At 46.9% G+C, this 15546-nt stretch overlaps 2 long non-coding RNA genes across 3 annotated transcripts in view; both read right to left on the bottom strand.

Moving 5' to 3' along the window:
* The window catches only part of LOC122420374, a 90577-nt gene extending 86637 nt beyond the window's left edge, over window positions 1-3940 (bottom strand). For both annotated transcript variants that reach the window (XR_006263278.1, XR_006263277.1), the window contains exon 1: window positions 3656-3940. This is a non-coding gene — a long non-coding RNA (uncharacterized LOC122420374). The remainder of the gene's footprint in view (window positions 1-3655) is intronic.
* Window positions 3941-12842: 8902 nt separating this feature from the next.
* LOC122420087 lies at window positions 12843-15528 on the bottom strand. The gene is made up of 3 exons (XR_006263173.1): window positions 15182-15528; window positions 14651-14677; window positions 12843-13952 (listed from the first exon to the last, which is right to left on the bottom strand). It is a non-coding gene; the product is annotated as an uncharacterized LOC122420087 (long non-coding RNA).
* Between the last annotated feature and the right edge of the window lie 18 nt (window positions 15529-15546).

The raw sequence follows: 15546 nt of genomic DNA, 5'->3' as shown, positions 1-15546 counted from the left end.
CTCATTGGAAAAGACCCTGATGCTGGGAAAGACTGAGGGCAGGAGAAGGGGAGGACAGAGGATGAGATGGTTGGATGGTATCACCAACTCGATGGACATGAGTTTGGGTGGACTCCGGGAGTTGGTGATGGACAGGGAGGCCTGGCGTGCTGTGGTTCATGGGGTCGCAAGAGTCGGACACGACTGAGCGACTGAACTGAACTGAACTGAAAGGACTTGCATTCAGTAGGTGCTCAACAAAGACTTAATCACTTGAACAGATACACACACACAAGCCTACTTGATGAGCCCTGCAGGGAACACAATTATTACAGAAAGGGCTCGATTATTAAGTACCTACTGCATGCATGCCACATACTGTGTTAAGTGTTTCAGGAACACTAACATACCCTCAACCCAGTCCTGAGAGATGACTGTTAGGAATACTGGGCAAATAAAGAGAATGTGCCTCCCTGAGGTGAAGGCACCTAGAGTCACACAGTCAGTCAGTCACAGTCAGCACTGGTCTGTGGTCGCAGGGCAAGGACTCTGAGTCAAGGAGGGCTCCCTGGGGGTGACCTCTACAAGTCGAGTCATGGAGGGAGGGCATTTGGAAAAGACCCCTGAGCAAGGGTAAAACCAGTGAGCTGAGGGTGGCAGAGGGCAGGGGTGGGTATGGCCGCAGAGGTGCTGGGACGGGTGGAAGGCTGGGGGGTTGGCTGGCCTGCTGAGCTGAGGGAGGAGCAGCGGCTATAGGGGAAAGAATAATAGTCTCGGGTTCCAGCCTTACACTTCCATGCTGTGTGTCCTTGGTCAAGTTACTTACCTTCTCTGGGCTCACTTATGCCCGCACACCTGCATGCATGCTAGGTTGCTTCAGTCATGTCCAGCTCTTTGCAACCTGATAGACTTGTAGCCTGCCAGGTTCCTCTGTCCATGGGATTCTCCAGGCAAGAATACTGGAGTGGATTACCATGCCCTCCTCCAGGGGATTTTTCAGATTGGAGGGATCAAAGCTGCGTTTCCTATAGCTCCTGCATTACAAGTAGATTCTTTACCGCTGAGCCACCGGAGAAGCCCTTTTCCCCTCATATTCGTAGCCTAGTCACAAGTTCAATGAGAGAACTAAGCACAGTGACCTCTGAGAAGGTGCTTGCCTCAGTCCTTGGATCATATGGAGCCCCTGCAGGTGGCTCATTTCCCTTCCCTTGTGTGACCCCAGCAAACCTTCCCATGTGCCTCAGTTTCCCCATCTCTCCAAGGTATCTGTGTAGCAGGCTGGCTGAGTGCAAGGGCTCTGGTGTCAGGGAGCCCCAACAGGTATCCCAGTGCTGATACTACGTGCAATGACCTTAGCAATGCCTTGTTTACTCAACTATAAATCAGAGATGCTAAGCACACGACCAGTGTCAGAGGAGCACCATGAGAATTCAACGTTCATAAAAGACCTGGCCCAGTGCCTAAGGCTCCTTTCCAGCAGTGACTTCCATTAAACTGAGAGGTGTAATCGGACCCTCTCTAGGATCCATCCAAATCTGACACGCTGGTTCATCTCTAGTTAACAGCTCCTTACTTATTTTCTCTTTTTTTCCCCTTGACTACACCTGCCTCTCATCTGGGGGACCCAGCGTGCCAAGGTAAGCCCCATAACTTCAGACTATGTGCTTCAATCTGGGCCTCCCCTTCCCCAGACCAGCTTGGAAAGGTGGCTGATGACAAATGAATGGACAGCTCAAATGCACAAACATCACTGCATTCACAGCAGAGGTCATCAGTCAAGAGTCCTCTCTGTGACCTCTCTGATGGGGGGGTGGGGGTGGGGGGCAGCCTGTCTGAACACATCCAATGGCAGGGAGCTCACTACCTGGTTTTCATCTGCCTCCCCACAATAACCCGTGCTTCTCAGAGCCACTCAAGCAGCGGCAGGAATGCGGGCCCTTCCTCACGGATGCCCTGGAGCCCACAGGCAGGATCTACATTCCCCCATCTCTTCCACAGCGCGGTGCCTGCCCAGGACGATCTGACCTCCAGGAACTGCGGAAGGCAGGGTTCTCTGCCCGGCTTAGTGACATGCAGACAGACAAACCGACACTGTCACAGTCTCATCCACAGATCACGCTCACCCCTGTGGCTGCATCCTGGCGGCAGAAGCACCTCCGTGGTGAGCCTTGTCCAGGTACCAGGGGGATTCACCTGCACACTTTAGGTACAGTGATGGAACTCCTACCCAAACTGGATGAAGTCTAAAAGTGTTCCTCAAGCAGAAAGCCCAGGCGAGATGGTTTCAGGTGAAGCTGGATCCAGGGTCTCAAAAAGTGTTCCCTCATGCATCTTCTGCTCCTGCCTCCACTGTGAGACCAGGTTTACCCCTTGGATAGAAACCAGCAAGTGGCTCCTGTATCCTAAGGGCTGGATGCTCCGACTGGCCAGGCCTGGGCCATGTGGGAGAAAGGTGTGGTTTCCCAAGGAGAACCCAGTGTATGTTAAGGAGAAGGGAGAAAGGGGGTGGAGCAGGCACAGACAAGGGCTGCGTCAGTACTACATTCTATCCTGATGACCACGGTCAGTAGCCACACATCTGGACAAAAACAGACGTGGCAGTGCGGGGAGGAAGGAGTGGGCACAACCTCAGGGCAGGCACAACCTCAGGGCAGGCAGTGACCCAGGGGCTCAGAGATCCCATGTGGGTGTGATGGAGAGGAAATGGATGGGCAAGATGGGGGTGGCAAGGACGGAAGACAATAGCCCACTTGTCCTTCCCAGCCTAGTCAGGGTCATTTTGCTGTCTGAAGGTTTTTGCGTCCACCCAACTAGTCCAGGCAAGGCAAAAGAGAGTTTCACCTGTCCTCTGTCTCTCTGAGGTCCCTTAGAGAAGCCACTGTCTCAGCCTAACCTATGGACCCTTTAAGGCCTCATTCCTTTGAGTCACTCTTGGGAAGTCCTTCCTGAAGTCTACCCTGAGTTTCTCCTGCTGTTGGTTACAAATTAACAACTCTGCCCTGAGCCTCTCCAAAAGCCATCTGTTCCCACCTGACCTCCATGTGGCAGAAAAGGGAAGACCTAGGATGGTGCCTATGCCTTTACAGCACAAGAGAAGCCCCAGAGCTTTGAGTCATCCAAAATGACTCCTAGTTAACCCAGGTCAGAACCCCTGGGTGCTCATTCTGGCCTTTCCTTATACTCCAGGGACCACTGCACATTGCCACATTTTGCTTACTGAGCCTACCCTGCCATGTCCCCACATCTAAGGAGAGTCATTAATTTATTCGACCATTTATTTAACAAATATGAATCGAGTACCTCCTATATGCAAATGCCGTTCTGCCATTTGAGTACCGGGGCCACAGCTGACATCCTGACATTCTTGCAGGAGTCAAGAATCAAACAAGAAATGAAAATTAACAAGATGGTTTCGAGACAGCTGTAGCTGCCAGGAAGGAAATAACACGAGGAGGTGGATCCTTTCCAGGGATGGTCAGTCAAGGAAGGCTTCCCCGGGGAGGCAACATTTGAGCTGAGGTCTAACAGATGAGACTCACGCAGGCCAAGAGGACAGGCGTGTTTCAGCTGGGTCCTCCCGGGACTACGTTCTGGGATGGGGAGTCCAAGGAGTTCGGGAAGATAAGGCCAGAGAAAGAAAAAGAGTGGGGAAGCAGGATGGGCCAGAGAGTCTCACCTTCCACGACAGCTCCTCTGAAAAGGTCAGGTGGCCCCAGCCGGGAGCTCTGAAGCCCAGGTACCGTGTGCTCGGGGACCCTCTGAGCCTTGACGAAATGAGCACAGCGTAGGCTCAAAGGCTGAGGCCGATTCCTGCTGCTGTAGGCGGTCAGCTCCCTGCACTCTTTGCCACTGAACAGCGTGTTCTTTCTTGAAAGAAGATCTACGGCCGCCACCAGGGCGGTGCCAATCTTTCAGGAACTGAGAGAAAGCCCGCGTGGCTGCGGATAAAGCAGGGGCAGGAGACGGCGGGCGGGCCAGTTTCCCGTTTGCTCCTCCAGGTGGCGCTCCATCTCCCGCCCCGCGCCCGGCTCCTCCCGCGCCTGGGGAGCCCAGCAAAGAAGATTAGGAAGGAGGAGGACGAAGGAGGGTGTTTATTCCAGGATCCCTCCCCGGGAGTTTTTTCTTTTTTTTTTTAGGGGAGGGGGTGGGATGGGGGGGCTGTCCTTTCGTTGAAGGCACCTGCTCTCCCGTAACTGCACCATTCTGTCAACCTTCTGGGCCCGATTGGTCCCAATCTTGCTTCCGGCCCACTGCCCCCCTCCCCACAGTCCACCCACAGGCTTTGTATTTAATACCTTCCTCGCTAAGCTCTCCTTGAATTCTCCTCCTCCGAGAGCGCCAACTGCTCCCTCCTGGGCTCCTGACTGTGGGGAGGAGCTGGCCAGGAATCTGTAGACCTGGCCTGTGTTTGGTGTCCCAGCAAGAAACCTCATAGGGTTTCCCTGGCCCCAGGAAACTGGCCACTATGCTCCTCTAGGACTGAGTGTGTTGGCACACTCGTGTTTCTCCACATCTGCTTCTCAGATGTCTCTGGGACCAGAGGCAGAGACAAAATGAGGGAGGTCTGTGACCTCAGGTGGCGGATCTGACGTCTCAGCTAAGTCTTTCACTATCAGTCAGGAATCTCAGGCTGCACGTGACAGATAAGTAACCCAAACCAGCTTCAGGAAAATAACAAACCACATGCAAATTTAGGAGCTGGGGGTAGTGGGGTAGGATATATTGATTCACAAATGCAAAAGCTCAGGATCCTCCGGCTTCAGGCAGGGCTGGATCCACGGATGCCACCAGGTGCTCAGCATCACCTATCTGCTCTCTTTGGGGCAGCTTCAGCCTTAGGAAGCCTCCATCCTTAAGGGCTTTTGCATCTTTTGCATCACACCATTTTTGCATCACACCATTTATAGCCGAAAGTGTAGCTGCATCCCAAGTACCTCCAGTGAAAGACCCGGAATTAATTTTCATGGGCTCCAGTGGACTCATAAGCCTCCCTCTGAATCATCACCTAACCAGTAATACTCAATTCACTTTTTAGCCAGGCCTGGGTCACATGGAGTCAGGAACCAGGAAGCAGGTCACATCCACTGAATCTCATAGACCAAGAATTGGGGAGAGGAAGTTCCCCAAAGGAAAATGAAGGGGAGAGGCAGCTACCAAGAGCAGGAGGACAGGGTCTTGGGAAGGAATAAACAACATGTGGCCACTACCTCCCCTGGGTCCGGTCTTCTTCTGTTAAATATCTCTCATCCTTGTTTTCCCTCTTCAGTGATACAGACTTCATCTCAATGCTGCCACACTCCAGCACCTGAAACAGTGTTCATTAAAGCTTTCCTGAATGAATGAATGAATGAACGAATGGCAGAAATCAAGGCCATATCCTGGTGTTACCTAATCGTTGTTTAGTCGCTAAGTCGTGTCTGACTCTTTGCAACCCCATAAACTGTAGCCCACCAGGTTCCTCTGTCCATGAGATTTCCCAGACAAGAATACTTAGTGGGTTGCCATTTCCTTCTTCAGGGGATCTTCCTGACTCAGGGATCGAACCTGCATCTCCTGCATTGGTAAGTAGATTCTTTACTGCTGGGCCACCAGGGAAGCCTGTCACCTAATTGAGACCTGTATAAATTTCCCAGTGCTTCTGTAACAAAGTAGCATAAACTGAGTGGTTTAAAACGCCAGAAATTGGGACTTCTCTGGTGGCCAGTGGCTGAGACTCTGTGCTCCAATGCAGGGGGCCGGGATCAATCCCTGGTCAGGGAACTAGATCCCACCTGCTGCAGCTCAGACCTGGCACAGCCAAATAAATTTTAAAAAAATAATAATTTTTTAAATCAAAAATTTATTTATCATAATTCTAGATAATAGAATAATCTATTCTATTATAGGTTAGAAATTCACCAATCAGGGTGTTCTCAGAACCACGCCCTCCGCAAAGGCTCTAGAGAAAACTGTTTCCTTTCCTCTCACAACTTCTAGGGGCTCCTGTCAGTCCTTGGGATTCTTGGTCTTCCAGCTGTGTCATTTTAGATTGCACTTCCATGGTCACATGTGTGTTTCTGTGTGCAAATTTCTGCTAAGAACACCAGTCATTGGATTAGGGCCCACCTTAATCCAGTATGACCCCATCTAAACTTGGTGATTTCTACGAAGACTCTCTTTCCAAGTGAAAGTACATTTTCAGGTACTGGAGGTTAGGAGTAGAACACATCTTTTTGGGGGAACACAAATTTTTAAGGGCTTATTTATTTATTTGGCTGTGCCTGTTCTTCGCACACAGGATTTTCCATCTTCATTGCAGCTTGCATTCTCTCAGTTGCAGCATGTAAGATCTAGTTTCCTGACCAGGGATCAAACCCAGGACCCCTGCACTAGGAGTGTGGAGTCTTAGTCACTGGACCACCAGGGAAGTCCCGGGGGGGACACCATTTATACATATTAAGATTGGCTAAAAGATGCTGCAGTAACAACCGTATCCCCAGATCTCAGTGGTTTTTTAATGTCAAAGTTTGTTTTTCCACTTACCAAGTCTGCAGTGGTAAGTGGGACTGGTTGCTTTCATTTTGTGGTTCTGCCACATCACCATGGGGCTCTCAGGGTTACCACAGCTCCCAGGGTGATCACAGCACGTCGCCCACGCAGAGACAGCTAAACGGATGCACAGGGGGCCTGGAATGTATGGCATGTGCTCACCAACAAGTTCACTACCACTAGATATTTCCTATGCTCCCTTAGTCCCCTGGGCCTTAGTCACTGCTGGGCACTGCCACGGCTCTGCTGGTCACCATGAACACCTGTTTCTGCAGCTTTCAACATCTCTAAATGGTGTTAGGGAAATTAAAATGGAGGAAGTCTTGTTCAGACTTCAGAAGCAGGAGAGCGGTCCTCTGACCTTGCTTCTGACCGAGCCACCTGGACATTCCTGGGATTCTGTGCCTGCCTGCAAGCACAGGAGTGAGGCAGCACTTTAAATAGGGAAGGGAGTGCATCTTGGAATCCTTGAGCCCCTGAGGGTCTGACCAAGAATCCCAAGGACTGACAGGAGCCCCTAGGAGTTGTGAGAGGCAAGGAAACATTTTTCTCTAGAGCCTTTGCAGAGGGCGTGGTTCTGGGAAGACCCTGATTGTGAACTTCTTGCCTCTAATAGAATAGATTAGACCAAACCCCTGGGGTCTAATGAAATCCTAGGACTCACAAGATGAGAGAAACAGCATTGTGAAAACGTGAAAGTCAAACCAGAGCTGCATTTGGGGGCACAAACTGATGATGATATCAGTTTGTGGCCTGATATTATAAGTGGGAACCCCCAAAACAGCAATTTGAAGTCTCACCCATGGCATGGACACACTGCCCGGGACCTTTTCCCATTTGGGACTCCAGATTGCTATTAGTCAGGACTTCCTAGCATGCTATTTAAGCCTAGATGTTGGCTGGCCCAATTTGTTGATGTATATGCTGTTACTCTTCTCTGTGCTTCCTATTTCTCTTCTCTTTTAATGATTGTATATTGAAATTAAGCTAAAGAATCCTCTATTAAATATTGAAATTGTGTGTAATAAGTGGTTTCTTTTGTTAACGAATCCTTTGAACCTGAAACAAAAGAAAAACTTTTAGCAAAACATAAATTGGCAACATGAGCAGTATTCATGAAACAAAATGCCACTCTTTAAGAAGAAAGAGGTTAAGATTAACGAAGATTTTATTCCCGAATGGGAAGATTTGCCTTACTGCTCATTAGCTACTGAATGGGGCATATCCATTGGATTGTGTGAGAATGGAGACCCCAAGTTAAAGCAGACTGAAGCTTTAGAACTTATTGATTGTGGCTCATGCAAATTAAGAAAGGAGAAGAATGGAAGGTGCTGAGTCAGAGGGGCTGGATCCTCCCCTCTGCCTACCGATAAGGTACACAAAACCAAATTAAAACTGGTTGAAGAGAAATTAAAATCGGATAGAGTCATGCAATTTACAAGGACAACTCCTCACGTTACTTGTCGAAGTTACATTTTAGCTGACCAAGTCTCCACTTTCCAGTCAGTAGCCAGAAAAGCTGCTGTCAAGGTTGTATAAGTTAAATAGCAAAAAGCAGCACTTTCAACATTAGCCGATGAACAAAAGGAAAGTTCATCTGGCGATAGCTAAAGCAAGAAGAGACTGGGACCCCGAGGCTTGGGATGGAAGATTAATCCCTCCAAAATCCAAGGACCTACTTAGACTGTAAAGCTTTTAGGAATACAATGGGCTAAAGGACATAGGCTTTGCGTGAGTGGTAAGTTGCTTCAGTCATGTCCAACTCTTTGCCACCCCATGGTCTGCAGCCCACCAGGCTCCTCTGTCCACGGGGATTCTCCAGGCTCCTCTGTCCACGGGGATTCTCCAGGCAAAAATACTGGAGTGGGTTGCCATGTCATTCTCCAGGGGATCTTCCCTACCCAGGGACTGAACCCACATCTCTTACGTCTCCTGCATTGGCAGGTGGGTTCTTTACCACTAGCACCACCTGGGAAGCCCTAGAGAGGTTTTACCTAAAGCTAAACAAAAGATAATCGAATTTTAAAACTCCCCAGGCAAAAAGGAGACTCAAAAATATAAAAGGCTATTTGGTTTCTGGAGACAACATATTCCACATTTGAGTCAGATATTGAGTCCACTTTACAAAGTAGCTTAATGTGATGGAAGTTTATTAAATAGTTAGGCCATTTCCAAATAAAATAAGATGCTAAAACTTTAATTACTAAACACTGGCTTCCTCCTACAGAGAAACTAACGCTATTTTGGACTATCCATTGTCAACTAAAAAAATGCACAAAGTGATAGTTCTGAGTTAAGTTTTATTTGGGGCAATATGAAGACCGCAGCCCAGGAGACAGAACCCCAGATAGCTCTGAGAAACTGTTTCAAAGAGGTGGGGGGAAAGGACAGTGTATATGTGATTTTGGTAAACGGGGAAGTACAAACATTCAGGCACATATTTTTTGTACAAAGTTTCTGCTGGTCTCATGAAGCTTCTGCTACTCATGAGAAACAATCATTACTTTTAACAATTTTAGTGCTTTTCTAGATGGGAGGAGATGGAAGAATTGAGCTCATAAAATTAGCTCCTGAGAATATCTAACTGACCAAAGACCTGTCCTACCAGTTTTCCCAGAGCACAAAGTGCCTCATTTCTGCTCTCCACCTTGAACTCCTTCAGGGAGTGTTGAATGTCAGCGGCTGCAGTGGCACTTGATTTAATCCTTGTAGAGGTAGAAATCCTTGTAGAGGTAGATAGCAAGCCACCATGGCAAGTGCCAATTTGTGGTTGACATAATGAATATGTTAGGTACCATCCTGAGAACTTCTCTATAAGCAAGCAAATTTTTTTTTTAGAAATTAGCACTGGTATTTATGTTCACCAACCTATAGAATGCTAATATAAAGGACAGTTCATGGTTGCTTAAGGAAAGTAGAATGTGTGTTTTTAGTAAAGAAGTTATGAGGAACGGAATTGCATTTTGTTAAGGGAAAAGGAAGTAGGTGAGGCTTACAGATGTCTGTTTTTGAATGGGAAAATACAGTTGTGGATACAGAAAGTGGTAAGAAAGGTTTGTGGAAAGCAGACCCCGAGAAAAGAGTTCCAGGCATAGTACAAGTGTTCTTGGGATGTTGAACTGCCTTTGATAACACATTTTATTTTCCTCTTAAGTGATCTATGCTATATTTACCTTTGAAATCTTTTATTGTTACTTTGGCTGAATGAATAAACTATTGTTTCATAGTGACCTATGATTTTATATAACTGAGTAACTTAAACCCTTTGGTATTTTTGAGAGAACTTACTAAAATCTAGTTCTAATGAAGCTCTTTTGTCTGTTTGCCTGCTTGGTCGCTCAGTTGTGTCCAATTCTTGGCGACCCCATGGACTGTAGCCTGCCAGCCTCCTATATTCATGGATTCTCCAGGCAAGAATACTGGAATGGGTTGCCATTTCCTTCTCTAGGGGATCTTCCCAACCCAGAGATCGAATCAGCATCTCCTGCATTACAGGGAGATTCTTTACTGTCTCAGCCACCAGGGAAACTCTGAAGCCCTTTTGACCTCTAGCTAATTTTGAGGGTGCTTCAGAGGGGCCTTGAGGCATCCCAAAGAAAGATATTAAACTAATTAGGTTCATTTGGTATGTTAAAAGTACATGGGAAAAGAAGTCAAAGTGTTAGTCACTCAGTCGTGTCTGACTCTTTGCGACCCCATGGACTGCAGCACGCCAGGCCTCCCTGTCCATCACCAACTCCCAGAGTTTACTCAAACTCATGTCCATTGAGTAGGTGATGCCATGCAACTATCTCATCCTCTGTCATCCCCTTCTCCTCCTGCCTTTAATCTTTCCCATTAGAGGGCTGCAATTGCTGATGACTGTGACATTCTAGTTTACTGATATGGCAGGAAATACTCCATTTCTCAACACAATATTCCATTCACAACAAACTGTGGAACGTTCTTAGAGAGATGGGAATACCCGACCAACTTACTTGTCTCCTGAAAAACCTGTATGCAGGTCAAGAAACAACAGTTACAACCAGACATGGAACAACAGACTGGTTCAAAATTGGGAAAGGAGAATGACAAGGCTGTACATTGCCACCCTGCTTATTTAATTTCTATGCGGAGTAGATCATGGGAAATGCGGGGCTGGATGAATCACAAGCTGAATCAAGATTGCCAGGAAAAATATCAACAACCTCATATATGTAGGTGATACCACTATAATGGCAGAAAGTGGGAGGGAACTAAAGGGCATCTTGATGAAGGTGAAAGAGGAGAGTGAAAAAGCTGGCTTAAAACTCAACATTCAAAAAACTAAGATCATGGCATCCAGCCCCATCGCTCATGACAAAAAAATAGAAGTGGGAAAAGTGGAAGCTGTGATAGATTTTCTTTTCTTGGGTTCCAAAATCACTGCGGACAGTGACTGCAGCCATGAAATTAAAAGACGTTTACTCCTCGGAAGAAAAGCTATGACAAATTACATTCTCTTTGAAAAATGGTTATTGGCTTCTGACTGGGCTTTGATTGATACAGAACAATTGACTATATACTGTAATATTACGACCTCAAGTGCCAATCATTCAATGAGTACAAAGTTCACCCAAAACCCACAGGACTGGGCAAGACAGGAGTCCAGCACAATAAATTGGAAATGATACATTCAGGACCAAGCCAAACCTGAGCCACATGGGTTCACTGCATTACATGAAAGGATTTCTTAAAGTCTTACAAAAGGGCTCGAGCAACAGGCTCTAAATACGCCTGAGATAACTGAGTTACTTGTAAAATGGCAAATGCCCTTTGACTCTTTAACTGTGCAAGAAAAATAGCATGTGTGATTTAGTGATGGATCAGCTAAATATATAGGATCCACTCACTATTGGAAAGTGGTGGCATATAATCTGGTCACTACTAAATCACTGACAACTACTGGGGAAGGTAAAAGTAGCCAATTTGCCAAGTTTTATGCTGTTTACCAGGTATTAAAGAAAGAAAATCTAACTGAATGCCATGTATACACAGATTCTTGGTCAGTAGTCAATGGATAGGCCACCTGGCTTCCCCTATAGGTAAAGAGTAACTGACTCTAAAGAACTACGGGGAGAATTATGGTCTGACATTTGGGAAATTGTTAAAACTACTAATGTTTCAGTCTTTCATGTAGATGTTCACAGGGTTCCAAATGCTACGGGACGATGGTATAACTCTACTAGAGATGAACAAGCCTGAATCCAAGCAGTAGAAGTCTATCCAGATTCCAGTGACTTAAAAGGTTTGACTCTGTGGGCACACCAAAAATGTGGCCATCTGGGAGAAAAAGCAACATACAGACTATTCTTCAACTAAGCCTGTAATGTGGATTGTCATTCACGCCTCAACCTTCAAGGATATGCTATAATTAAAAGAAAAATATGAGGGAAGCTACTGGGGAATCTTCAGGCTGGAGAAACATGAGCCAGACCCAAACTCAGGATAACTTCTCCGGCCCTGCCAACAAGGCCTGTCCTTCCTTAACTTTGACTTTCTATGGACAAAATTTACCTGTTTTCTAGATTACACAGCACTGCTAAAGATATAGCTCAAGCCTTGAATATAAGTATTATGTGCCAATTTCATGTGTTAGTTTAATAACTGTACCCACTTACTGATAGACAAAGCTACCTAGGGACTGCTATGTGGACCAACTTCTCACATTTGAGGAGCCATGCTTATTGGAGTACTCCACCAACTATTGTGAATGGACTATCTTCCCTAAATCCTTTAATATGTTTTTTTAAATAGCCCCTCAGTTTATATGTATTGTAACCAATGATGTAGAAACTACTTCTATGTATCAGTTAGGAACCCCTTTTTCCAGAAGCCTAACACATGTTGATCATTTATATTGAAAAGGGACCACCTATTATTTTCCTCCTATGAGAACTTTTTATTAAGGACTCAGGTGCTATTTCCTACTTTGTCTACTCCTAATATTAGATTTTCCTTAAAACTTCTATGTAAAATTTTGCAAGGAACCAAAGAGTTACAAAATTTCACAGATAACTGTACTTGTGCCTTGATAGAACATTCTATCGTTACCACTATTGCTGCCAGTAAAATAATGGAAGTAAGAGTTGATGTATGAAAGCATACTTCTCATTTATGTTGAAACTTTTTTAAAATTTATTCATTTTTTATTGATACATAATGACTTTACAGAATGTTGTTGTTTTCTGTCAAACCTCAACATGAATCAGCCATAGGTGTACATATATCCCCTCCCTTTTGAACTTCCCTCCCTTCTCCCTCCCCAGAAACTTTTTCTTTAATAAATCCTCTACTGATAAAAAATTGTTCTCTGCATGGTTTAACCCATTACTTGTGTCTTTGGTCACTTTATTTCTGTTGACTGTCTGCAATTGTTACTTGACTTATAGAATTAAGAAGACTGCTCATATCATCTTGCCTTATTCCTATGCTCTTCAACCTAAATAATCCCAAGGTTGACTTTTAGGGAAATTAAAATGGAAGAAGTCTTGCTCAGGCTTCAGAAGCAGGAGAACAAGCCTCCAACCCTGTTTCTGACCTGCCTGGACACTGCCCAGATTCTGTACCTTCCCTCAAGCACAGTAAGTCAGGCAGCATTTCAGATAAGAAAAAGAGTAGATCTTAGAATCCTTGAGCCCTTGAGGGTCTGGCCAAACCTCTGGGGTCTAACGAAATCCTATGACTCACAAGGTGAAACAAACAGCATCATAAAAAGGTGAAAGTCAAACCAGAGCTGCATTTGGGGACACAAACCGATGATGATATCAGTTTGAGGCCTGGGATTATAAGCAGGAACCCCCAAAATAACAATTTGAAGTCTCACCTGTGGAATGGACACAATGCCTGAGACCTTTTCCCATTTGGGACTCCAGGTTGCAGTTACTCAGGACTTCCCAGCACACTGTTTAAGTCTGGATGTTGGTTGGCCCAGTTTTTTGATGTATATGTACTGTTTCTATTTCCCTTTTCTTTTAATGATTACATATTGAAATTAAGTTAAAGACTCCTCTAACAAATATTGAAATTGTTTATTGTGTGTGACAAGTGGTTTCTTTTGTTAATGAATCCTTCAAGCCTGAAATGAAAGGAAAACTTTCCACAAAATAAATGGGTACCAAGCCCCTACACTGGGCCCTTGGAATGCCAAAACTGAACAGGTTGTGAAGAGGTGTGGTCAAAGCTGCCGTGTGCCAAGAGTACCCAATGTCTTACAAAGGTCTAGCGGGGAAACAGTAAACCTCAAACAGGGCAAGTGATGTAAATGAGCAAGACTGGGCTGAGTCACATGTGAGGCAATAGAGAATGGCGGAGACTGTGGCAAACCAAAGCCCACACCTCATCTAACGAAGGCAGCCGCTGTTTGGCTTCAGCTATCATTCCCACGTGGAAACTGGCACCCAGTATTGACGGGTTTGGGGGAATTTCTGAAAGAAAACCAGAAATTCAGATTTTGACATGAAGCTTCCCAAGTTTCAAAATGCTGTTCAGGCGGGATTCAGCCCACAGGCCACGAGTTTGTAAGCCCTGCTTTAGTGAGACAACTTTTTCCATTTTCACTCCCAGCTCTCTGCTCTCCAACTTGGCTCTCTGGTAATCCAAAGGATATGGACCTGAGCCAAATGGGGCTGAGCCAGGAGGCAACCCCCCTCCCCCATTGACCTCGGACTCACCCTCCCCAAAACAGGCAAGGCTTCTCTCTGGGTCAGGACGATGGGCCAGGCTCCCTCCTGTGGGGTGAAGTCCCTCCCAAGGGGTTCCTTACAGACTGCCTTCTGACCAGCCAGCAGGGCATGCCTGTCAGACAAGCCTGTACTTGTCTGAAACCCACTGAGACCCAAGCTGCAGAGGCTTTTCTGGATCTTACAATAAAGACCAGATTCATCACCCTGACTTCCGACACCCTCACAGGCCGATTGTCACTGACCTTTCAGCCCATGATGTTGCTCCTCACATTGGTCCCTGTTGCCCCTCACTCCCACCTCCTCCCCCTCCCCCACTTCACCCCCAATTTCCAGACAGAGGGAACTTGCTGTCCTTCATCTCTGGACCTTTGTAAATGATGTTCCCTAGACCATGAAGATCTCCTGGAGGAGGGCATGGCAACCCACTCCAGTTTTCTTACCTGGAGAATCCCCATGGACAGGTGAGCCTGGCAGGTTACAGTCCGTGGGGTGGAAAAAGGTTGGATAGGACTGAGCAACTAAGGTCAGCACAGACCATCCCGCACCATCCCTCCCACCCCCAAACCCCACCTAACATGTCCGTGTCTTCAGATCCCAGCCCGGAAGTCACTTCTTCCAGGAAGCCTCCCCTGACCATCTGTGCTAGTTTAGGGACTGAGGTCAGGTATTCCCACACCTGCTGAAGATTCCCATCACAGCTTAGCAATTAGTGAATTCTCCTTCCTGGGAGAGGAAGGGGACGTTCCTCAGGGACAGGGACCAGGACTGCTGGGTTTCCCAGTGAATGTCTAGCACCTAGCATTATGCCTGAGGCCGAGTAAATGCTTAAACATGCACAGAAGGAAGGAAAGGAGGGGAAGAGGGAAGGAAGGGGGGTGGGGGCGGCGAGAAGGAAGGAAAGGAGGGGAGGAGGGAAGAGGGGGAGGAGGGCAGGAGGGGGAGGACCCTTCACTTTGTTTCCAGGTCTGTACCTCTTTGCATCTCTCTCATCTCTCTCCTACCATCTCTAATGATCTAAACGCTCTTGCTCTGATGATCTGTAGGTGCGGGCTGATCACCTCTTTTTGACCCTTCCTCCCCATCTCTGACCCACGCCCCGGGAGTGCCGGCAGTCCTGCTCCCCAGGACGTCGAGAGTCTAGAGTGGTCGCGCCAGATGTTTCTCCGCGGGGGTCCTTAGGTTTTGCGCCCCCATGGGGAGTACAGAGGTTGGGAGGTCGCGCACTGATGGTGCTCACAGAGGCCCAAAGCAGCTAGCTGAGGGGAGAGAAGGCGGAGAAAGGAAAAGAAAGGAGAGAAGAGGAGGAGGGCAAGAGGGGGAATGGGGCGGAGAGGGG

The sequence above is a fragment of the Cervus canadensis genome, chromosome 18 (genome assembly GCF_019320065.1).
Source record: "Cervus canadensis isolate Bull #8, Minnesota chromosome 18, ASM1932006v1, whole genome shotgun sequence".
NCBI lineage: Eukaryota > Metazoa > Chordata > Mammalia > Artiodactyla > Cervidae > Cervus > Cervus canadensis.
This window is presented reverse-complemented; position numbering and strand designations above follow the sequence as displayed.